Raw genomic sequence first — 10,587 nt, forward strand, 5'->3', positions numbered from 1 at the left:
GAATACAACCTTGACTTTCTTATTCCTTTACAATTAGTCCCATGCAGGGCTTGTTAGCCTAGTCTTGCAGCCTTCCTCTGGCACAAAATTAGAGTTTGAATGACTGCTTTGAACTAATTTACAAAACGGAGGCTACTAAGACAAAGTTTTATCAATGCAGTTGGCTAATACTCATAATAACAACGTGCCTTTTGAAATCTCTGGGTCCCTTGTATAATATTCTGCACATACAGTGACTGGTGAAATCTGGTCCCTTCTTTTTCCCGTCAGTTAAGAAGAACCAGTTTCAGAGTGGTAGGTGACTTGTGAGAAGCTGAGAAAGACCCATACTTGTATTTGTTAGGGGGTTACTGAGAAATGGAAGAAACTGGAGCAAGGGGGAGGATGGTAAAAGTCCCAGTTTGCTGGGAAGGTGGCTTAGTGGTAGAGTGCTTGCCTAGCAGGCATGAAGCCCTGGGTTCAATTCCTCAGTACCACATAAACAGAAAAGGCCGGAAATGGTCCTGTTGCTCAAGTGGTTAAGTGCTAGCCTTGAGCAAAAGAAGCTCAGGGACAGCTCCCGGGCCCTGAGTTCAAGTCCCTGGACTGGCAAAGAAAAAAAAATGTCCCAGTTTGAGAACCAGGAGTGCTGATATCTAAGTGACAACTATCCCTGGCCCTTACCGCATTGGATAATACCAACCTACATTAGAGGAGGGAGGGTGCATCTTCTTTGCTCAGGCTACTGGTTCACACTAACTTGGTCTAGAAACGTCCTCACAGATAAACCCAGAAAACCATGTTTGACTACCAATCTGGCAACCCATAGTCCAGGCAAATTGATATATGAAATTAACCATTGCAATACTTAAGTCCCACATCTTGTTCTCCACCTGTGGTTTCATGATGCCTTTGGGATCAAAATTGAGTTCCCATAGTCTCCTATGACATGATCCTGTCTTGTTTATCTGCCTCTTCCCATATCGTCCCTTCCTCTCCTCCTTCACCGTTTGGCCCTTAGCTTCCTTTTGTTTCTTGGAGCCATTATGCTTGTATTTACCTCAGGCCCCTTTACTTGTTCCTTTGCCTGGAATGACCCTACAACCTTACCTTCCCCTTTTAATTGCCCGCTCGTTTCCAGTTCTTCTCCTTTTTATTTATATATATATTTTTTATTATCAAACTGACTTCTCCTTTTTGTTTAAGTAAGGTTTCATATATTTATTACTGCGACCATTCTTAAAGTAACCACTCAAAATCAATCTAATAAATGCTTCACTGTCAATCCACCCAGGCAGTACTGATGTTTCAGCTTGACTGGCTCATGGCAGAGCATAAGTACGTGAGCATCTGGTGCAATTCCTCACAGACGCAGCTTGGTTCTCCTCCAGTGTCTTCTATTGGAGATGCATCTGATTTTGTTACCAGCTTTCTTCTGAATCCACTGAGGAATGGGGGCGATTCTGCTTTTGTTTCTTGGCCAGAAACCGCTTGATTCTGAAAGTCTTGTGGGAAGAAGACTTCTTGTGGTGAGAAGCCCAGGCAGGCACAGTAATCAGGGTGGCAAACAAAAGCCCAAGAGCCCAGTTCTTGTTAAACACGATTTCCCCCAGACAAACCTCTGACCACCCAGGCTGAGTTAGCCGTTCTAGTACCTAAGTTTTATCCCTATATTTTCTCGTTTGATGTTTTATCATCTGTCTTTCCCTAACACAATATAAACTGCACAAACAGGAACCTTCTATATTTTATTCTCCATTGCCCTGTGCTAGCAGATACTTAGGGTCCGGTACAGGAGCAAATACCTTTATAAAATTTGAATCAGTCAGATTAGAATTACATGCTGGTTTATTTCTACTTGAATTGATGTAGTCATTTTATAAAACCGATTTTTTTTTCCTAGTTAATGTCAGTTCATCGTTTAACAAAATACTTACTAGATGGATGAGCTAAAGCTTCCACTTCAGTAAAACTTTTTACAGGCATGATTCAAATTTTGGACTCAGGTGTCCCCAAAATGTCATCCGAGGGGCAGATACTGATCTTATGACTGCCTTTCCTTCTTCTCTGTAAGCTTTCTTTGAGCATGCCATGGCCAAGAAGTGCCCTCCTCCCCTTCCCCCTCCCCCTCCCCCCTTCCCTCTCCCCCTCCCCCATAGCACTCAGTGCCCCAGCGGCTCCCAAGGCCTGGGCCGGGGATGGCTGCAGGATGGACAGCCTCTGAGCTGGGGCTGGGCCCCAGGAGGCCTGGGCCTAATTTTGGCCCCCGTAGCAGCAGTGGGCTAGGCGTTGGAATTCAGATCCCTTTCAATGATACCTAAAATACAAGGGGTACTTCCCCTTTTTTCGGTGGTTGAGATCACCCAGCGAAGTCACTCCTAGCTAGAAATTGGTTGCAAAAAGATAAGAACCAGATCCCCTTAGATCTCCTAATAGTCTTCCACAAAAGAGAGAGTTTCTGCCAGCTGAGATGATCCCTGATTTTTTTTTTGCCAGTCCTTGGACTTGAACTCGGGGCCTGAGTACTGTCCCTATGCTTTTGTGCTCAAGGCTAGTGCTGTGCCATTTTTGAGGCCAGCTCCCTCCATCTCCAGCATTTTAGTAGCTGATTGGAACTCAGGGCCTCATGGGCTTTTCTTCCCTGGGCTGGCTTTGAACCATGACACTCAGATTTCAGCCTCCCAAGTAGCTGGGATTCAAGGCACGAGCCATCAGTGTCCAGCCTGGCTCACTGATGAGCCCTAAGTTTAGCCATTATTGCTAGATAGACCCACACCGACCTCTTCCTTCTATCTAGGAACTCATCTTAGCATCAGCTCAGCAGATAACATGATCATGTACTGATTTAGGTAGTCCACATGTCCTCTTCCTCCAAACAAGGGCATAAACCTTAGAAGAAGTATATCTTTGACATAAAAATATGGTAAAGAAAATCTCACTTTCCTGAGCAGGAGCTATGCCTTTGCTTCCCCATGGGAAACCTGTTAGTGTTGGGTGATTTACTGGAAAGAGGTGGCCTGAGTTGGGGCACTAGGGTTAATCAGGAATTGTGGGGCTGCCTTCTAAGGAAGGTTGACTCGGAAGAGTGTGAGGACACCCTTGTCCCCAAACCTACCCCCCACCCCCCCCCGTACCTTGTGAGGAGCTTTGTCCCTAGATATAAACTCCTTTCTGTCTCAAAGCCTTTCTACCTTTTGGTATTTTGGTAAAGGGCAGTTCTCCCAAAGAGAGGAGAATTCTAAGGCACGCGGTGGGTTATGGGCCATAGATCATAGACTCTTAGATCCAATCCTCAGAACCCCAGAGCAGATCTCTCAGGATAGTGAAACTTGTCTGGACTGACCGGAAGCTTGCTGTGTAGCCGAGGCTGTCCTCAAACTTGCAAATCCTCCTGCCTCAGCCCAACTGAGTGCTAGGATTACATGAGCATGCTACCGTGCTTGGCTTCATAGCGCTCCTTTACATGCTAAGTCTTCCATACATTTTTTTTTCCTGAATGAATGATCAATGCTGCTAGATGCTTCCAAGTTCAGAAGTGAAAATATTGACGATGATTCACTGAGGACTCCATGGCTTCCCAATTGTTCACTGCTGCCTAGGAAACAGCATGGTCAAAAGGAAAGGATGTGATTGATGAGGTGCTTCAGGATCTACTGACGTTTTCAACCTTATTTTTCTCTGTCCTGCTGGTGAGCCAGTGCGTGCCTGGGTTCCCAGCGAGTCGAATGTAATCAGTTTCATCTCATTGCGAATCAGTCTAATTCTCCCCTTACCGGGGGGGAGCATTTGGGATGTGAGTTCTGAAGGTGAATCTGGAAACAGCTTTAATCAACCAAGGAAGTTGAGGCTGGCACTGGAGTCATCTGTGTCCAAGATCATGACAACTTGATTTTCTCAGCTCATTCCTGGACCCCTAGCGTTTGATTGCTGCCCACCCGCGGAGGGCGAGGGTCCTCACGGGCAGTGTGACTGGGCGATGCCTCTCCAGCCCTTTATGCCTTAGGTACTTCTCAGATACAGTCTTGTACTTTCTGCCCGGGTCAGTCTTGGTCCACAGTTCTCCTACCTATCCATTTCGCCTCATTGGGATTACAAGCATATACAAACACGCTTGGCTTGTTTTTAGGATAGTGCCTCGCTTTGTTTAAACAGACTGGCTTTGAACTGTGATCTCCCTTCTTCCACCTCCCAGGTGGCTGGGATTATAGGTGTAAGCTGCTGTATCTGGCTTATGGGAAACACTGTTCAAAGGCCTCATTTGACTAGTCCTCTCCCGACCAGAGAGCAAGCTGAGAGTAAGAACGCTCAGCTTTTGCGGTTCTCATTTCAGAGGATCTCTATCTTACTGCCCCAGGGTTGATGATAGGAAATGATGTACCGAGTGCTCCAGGCTCCGCACTTACAGCCTTACTCCAGAACCCTGGAGATGGCCTGGGGTAGCATGGGCAGCCACGGGCTTGCAGGGTCTGGAATTAGAGAATGTCTGTACAGCAGGTGTGTCGCTCCAGGAGGTGGCCCAATGTAGGCGTGAGAGGCCCATTAATGTTCTACCGCCGTGTCTGAATGTTCTCCCCAGTCCCTATGCACCGTGGGTACTTGGTTGAAAATCTGTGTGCAGTAGCCCCTGTGAAACACCACGGAGAACACGGCCTCTCGCGGAGAATGGAACTGGATTCCCTGCCGAGAGGGCCACCCTTCCCACGCACTTCTTCACTTCTCAGTTCACCTTCTGTCACTCAAATCATTTCTGTACTGCAGCTATGTAGCTTCTCAACCCCCTGCTTTACCGGAAACCCCGTGTCTACCCTCTCCTCTCCTCCCGTGTCAGCTCTTCACGCCAGCCTGCTGACTGTCACTCCCGCTCCTTTCCTTGTGTCTCACTGCTTCCTTATTTAAGGAAACCCCAGAAGGCATCTGCACCCCTCCCCCCCCCCCACGCTTAGCCCGGGGACAGCCGAAAACAAGGCCCTTAGAAGTAGAGTCATGGCGAACTCTGTGCCAGAGGGCACAGACACCAATGCTGAGGCTGGACGGAGGTCTTTAAATGTGTGGCCTCCCCAGTGGTTTTGGCTTGTCATGAATGCAGCTTATGCGTCTCATTGTTGAGAGTGGTTGAAGTTTTTATAGCTTGTTTTAGGTGTGGGGTAGGTTTTGTAGGGACCACAGGCCCTCGGCTCTACCTTTCTGGGTACTCACAGTGTCCCCCACCATCAACATGCACAGCTCATTCATTACAGTTGTCCTCATGTTGCCCCTTCACTCTTCCCTGAGGGCTCTAGTTTCCATCAGGGTTCATCTTTGGGATTGTGAGTTCTGTGAGTATAGCATACAGTAACATGGATCCACCATTATAGCGTTATTCAAACTAGAGTTGTCACAAATGGCTGCCTGGGGGTCCGCTTGCACTATGTAGGCAGAACTTACAAATAGGCGCAGCTTTCTACTGCTGGCAGCCCTGAGCTCCCAAGTGCCGGAGGCCTTATGTGCTAGACTCTCAAGCTTCAGATGCTAACTCTAGGCCCCGAGAAATAGAGAATCCGCACTCCGAGCTTTCAACCTGGAGACGTCGCTGCGGGCACTCGGGTCAGAACAAGCTCTGCCAGTGCCAAGGGATCTTAACGGACTGCTAAGATGCTCCCCGGAACATTCTAGTAGCTAGGGCTTGCTGTCTTGGCCCTTCCATCCTCTTGCCTTCTTGGTTCTTCTGCAATCCTCCATGGTCTCTAGCCGGTCTCCCTGACCACCGAGGAGAACCTGTAGCCTCCTCCCAGCTGCTGAGAGCACACAGCTGCGGAGCCAGGGGCCTCGGAAGTCATTCTCCCGCCCCCTTTAGCCGCCGCCCAAACTCCTGTGGCTAGAAGGCCGGGGTGTTCTCCCTTCTTAGTTTTATCACCTCAGGCCTTTCTATCCTACCTGTGATCAGGATCCCAAGAAGCAATTCAGGGGAAGACTTTATGGGGCCAATCCTTGGGCCGAGGGGAAGGGATGGAAGAGGATGTGGGAATGAAATGGACAAGAGAGAAATCGACTGCCCGCTTCCAGAGCTTGGCAAGGGACAGGCTGTGCGTGTTCATGCATCGTGACTCCATTGGTAGACTTGCACGTCCGAGGCTTCTGGTTCTGCCACTCCGTAGCCTCGTGCTGCACCTGTCACAGGCCGTTCTCTGTCTGCGGCCCCGAGGGGGAGCTTCCCTTCTCCGGTGTGAGCCCAGACGCAGAGAGCAGAGTCGGCCAGGGCTGCGTTTAACCCGCGTCTTCCCCAGGTCTCCTGGGGCAGGAGTCTTGGTTTCAGCGGCAGCCGTCCTTCGGGTTGGAGTAGGGTTTCTTAGAGTGCTTATAATAAATGCCTATCATGAAATCAACCTTCTCAGCAGGACTTGGCGGTGTTTAAGCTCTGGTCGAGTACACCTTAGGGGTGGGTCCTTTCTGTTCCATACTCTAAAACTCCTTTGTCATCAAGGGGTCATCTCTCTCCTAAAATTCACAACTGTTGATCATTTTACTAGCTCTATAGTTTTTTTCTTTTCCAGAATGCCATCAAGTTGGAACCAAAAAGTATAGGGCCATTTCAGATTCAACCTTCTACTTCTCATTTTTCAATTACCTCCTCTGCCAGAACTTTCCAAATTCAGTGCTGGGGTTCCTGGATGTCTTAGATAAGCACATGGTGAGCACAGCCTGTAGGAAGTCCATAAAGAGAGGATATTGCAGGCTGGGAATATGGCCTAGTGGTAAAGTGCTCGCCTCGTATACATGAAGCCCTGGGTTTGATTCCTCAGCACCACATATATAGAAAAAACAAAACAAGAGAGGATATTGCATATAGATCTCTTGCTACCTGGTAAATATAGAAAAAATCATATTTATTCTTGCTATAGGTCTGTTTGGTCATTTCCCATTCTGATATAAAGTATAGAAATTTTAATCTTACAAATATGAGCCCTTAGCTTTTGTGTGTGTGCTGGACTTGGGGCTTAAACTCAGCACCTGGGTACTGTCCCTGAGCTAACTTCCTTCCTTCCTTCCTTTCTTTCTTCCTTCCTTCCTTCCTTCCTTCCTTCCTTCCTTCCTTCCTTCCTTCCTTCCTTCCTTCCTTCCTTCCTTCCATCCTTCTTTGCTTGCTTCAAAACTGGAATATTACCACTTGAGCCACAGCTCCATTTCTGGCTTTTTGGTGGCTAATTGGAGATAAAACTCTCACATACTCTTCTGCCCAAATTGGCTTCAAACTGTGACCCTCAGATCTCAGCCTCCTGAGTAGAAGGGATTACAAGCATGAGCAACTGGCACCTGGCTTTGGCTTTCATCTTTTAACCTGGGGGGGGGCAGATTTTCTCCCCCTCCCAGGGGCATATCATGCACCACGGGACTTCCAAGGCTCCGTGTCACAGATGGGTGACATTTCAAAGGATGGCTTCTTCTTAAGAAGTAAGGAGTGGAAGGAGCACGCAGCTTCTCACTGGAAATGCTGGGCCAGTGATGGTATTGCTTTGTGTAATTGCTTTACGTAGCGTAATAAAAATTCCTGGACATTTTTGGTTGAAGTTGTCAGTGAGTTAATGTGATAACAGAATAGAAACAAAGCAGTATTTCCCAGATGTCCTTTCAAAAGGGATTTCTGTGGCTTATGCATTTGCACCTTGAAACTTATTATCCTAAAACTAGAAGAAGCCAAGCGGGACAGTTCCTCCTCAGACAGGAACACCATTTAAAAATGAAATTGTTCTCACCGAGTCTGACTCAACAGCCCATTTCCTGGACATGCATGAACTCCCCATGGTTGGCTGGCAAACAGTGTGAATTCTCTGGAAAAAGGCTGACTTACGCTGCAGGATTTTCCACGGCAGCTCTGCTTTCTGCCAGGCCACATCAGCTGGGAAACTTCCCACGAGGCTGGCTATTACTATCATGGTGACAGACACGAAGTGTAACGTTAGTTGTAAGGGCTTCCCAACAAGGATTCTCCTTTCTCCAAGACTTGTCTGCCTCTCAGTTCTTGGTGCTTCTGGGGTGTCTCTGGGGTGAGCGCAGGACCCGTCTTGGACTTTGCGGGAGCCCAGCCACGGTGACCGCCCCATCCTCACAGACTGTGTTTGTGTCACAACAAGGTGTCTACGGCAACACGGTGCCTCGGGTCGCTCATGTGGTGGGGACAGAGAGTAGGGGCTCCTTTCCTCCAGGGGTACAGCTCCCAAACTGGCAGAGAGGGGTCTGAAGGGGTCTTGATTTTAAACAACTCTCAACATACAGCTCTCACAGATCAGCACTAAATTCCCTTAGGAAAAAATGGGAGGAGGTTGAGGGGCAGAGCCCCCCACCCCCAAACTATCTGTCCTCACCAATCTTCACAAGGCTTCCAGTGCAGTGCCCCGGTCCCTTCTCAGCTGCCGGGGTGTCTTCTGAACCCCTCCTCTGGGTTTGTTTTAAGCTGGCCTTGGCTTTTCCCCCCTCACTAACTTCACTGTTCTAGAGTTTCTTTTCTTGGGTGGGGTGCTGGAGTTTGAACTCAAGGCCAGGTGCTTGCTAGGCCGGCGCCCTGCTTCTTGTGCCAATGCCCCTAGTTCCGTAGTTTCTACCCCACGCACAGTCCCTGCCCTTCTTTTCTTCCTTCTCCTCTCCTTTCTCTTTCCCTCTTTTTGACATGTTGACTACTGCTCACCAAACTGATGCCATAGATCTAACTTTTGAGCTTGAAAACCTCAGCTCTCATTGGGCATCGGTGGCTCCTGTCTGTAAACCAGCTACTCAGGAGGCTGAGATCAGAGGCTCGTGGTTTGAAGTCAGCCCGGGAAGGAAAGTCCATGAGACTCTTATCCGCAATTAACCACCAAAATGTTGAGAGGAGAGCTGTGACTCCGGTGGTAAAATGTTAGTCTTGAACACAAAAGCTCAGGGACAGTGCCCACGACCTGAGTTCAAACACACACAAAACCTCTTGTCTTCATTTCCTGGAGTTCGTGTGGATATATATTTGATATAATCAGAGACACATGGGCACAGTGCCTTCGTATTCCTCCCCTAAGCGTATCTGCCTTTGGGCTCACTGTGTGAATGCCCAGAGTTCTGTGTAATTTATCATGTCCTGGTGCATTTATCTCTTTGAGATGCCATTTATCTCTTTGAGCTTGGCTTATCTCACACTTAATATGATAGGTTCTATGTCTATCCACTTCCCTGAAAATGGCATAATATTATTCTTTCTAAAGGCTGTGTAAAATTCCATTCTGTATACATATCACATTTTTGGAACCACTTTTGGAACAGGCATCCGCCCGTTTCCATAACTTTGTTACTGTGACTAGTGCAGCAATGAACATGGATGCGCAGGTGTCTTCACAGTAGCCTGACTTGTGATGTTTTGCGTAGATGCCCAGGAGTAGAACTTTTCTTTTTGAAACATTTTTTAAAGTAGTAGTAGGATTTGAACTCAGGGCCTCATGCTGACCAGGCAGATACTCTGTTATTTGAGCCATACTGTCAGCCTACAACCTTCCTGAATTACCAATCACTCCTTCCAGAAGCTGAAAAACCGGCGACTGAGAACTGGATTTGTGCCCTGCCTGCCATGCCTAGGGTAAAGGTCTTCAGAGTGGTCTTCAGTGGCTGGCTTCTCCTGGCTCACCTGACGTTCTTCTTCGCTCCGCTCAGCTGGACGACTTCGCTGATTTTTCTGTCTGTGGTTGATGAGGCTCACAGGATTGGCCAAAGCAAGCATCTGGTGTTGCTCAATCATATAACAATTTTACTCTATAATATTCAGAACTTTCTTGAACATACTCAGCAAATATTTGAGTTTCCTTTCAAATACGATTGAAGGCATTTTAGGACAACCAACATCATAATTCCTTCATGGCCGTCAGGAAGGCTCAGGTCAGGGGCAACACATTTTTGCTTCTTTAAATTATTTTTTATTATCTTCAAGTACAAATGAGTTGCCATTCAACAAAGCAGTTTATGAATATAGTGCCTCTTGATCAATGTCATCCCTTTCAACCTTCTCGCCTCCCCCTCCCAGCCCACCCTTCCCTCACTCTTCTAAGTTTTTTGGTTATGTACTGAATGTGTTTGCCATGTAATAACGGAGTTTATGTATGCAATGCATCTAGATCTGTGTCATCCCTTCAACCTCTTTGCCCCTCTTCCACCTGCCCCTTCCCTTATTTTTTTTTCAATTCTGCAATATATACAATGTATTCTTGCCTGTGTTCTACTCCATTCCTCCCTTCCTTCTTCTACCCCTCTCCTCTGTCCCCCTTCCTGCAAGTACCAATTTCCTGGTACTTACTTTGTTAGGCTTTGACTTAGTCTTTCTAAAGAATTATTCTACTGGAGCTCTCTATAGTCTTTTTTTTTTTTTTTTTTTTTCGCCAGTCCTGGGCCTTGGACTCAGGGACTGAGCACTGTCCCTGGCTTCTTCCCGCTCAAGGTTAGCACTCTGCCACCTGAGCCACAGCGCCCCTTCTGGCCGTTTTCCGTATACGTGGTGCTGGGGAATCGAACCTAGGTCTTCATGTATGGGAGGCAAGCTCTCTTGCCACTAGGCCATATCCCCAGCCCCTCTCTATAGTCTTTTATACTTCAGTTAATTCATTTATAACTTCTTGCATA

At 47.5% G+C, this 10,587-nt stretch overlaps 1 pseudogene; it reads right to left on the minus strand.

The window, feature by feature from the left end:
- Positions 1–1,342: 1,342 nt before the first annotated feature.
- On the minus strand, positions 1,343–9,694 carry LOC125351137 (annotated as a pseudogene).
- Positions 9,695–10,587: the final 893 nt, after the last annotated feature.

This window comes from Perognathus longimembris, chromosome 5, assembly GCF_023159225.1.
Source record: "Perognathus longimembris pacificus isolate PPM17 chromosome 5, ASM2315922v1, whole genome shotgun sequence".
Lineage (NCBI taxonomy): Eukaryota > Metazoa > Chordata > Mammalia > Rodentia > Heteromyidae > Perognathus > Perognathus longimembris.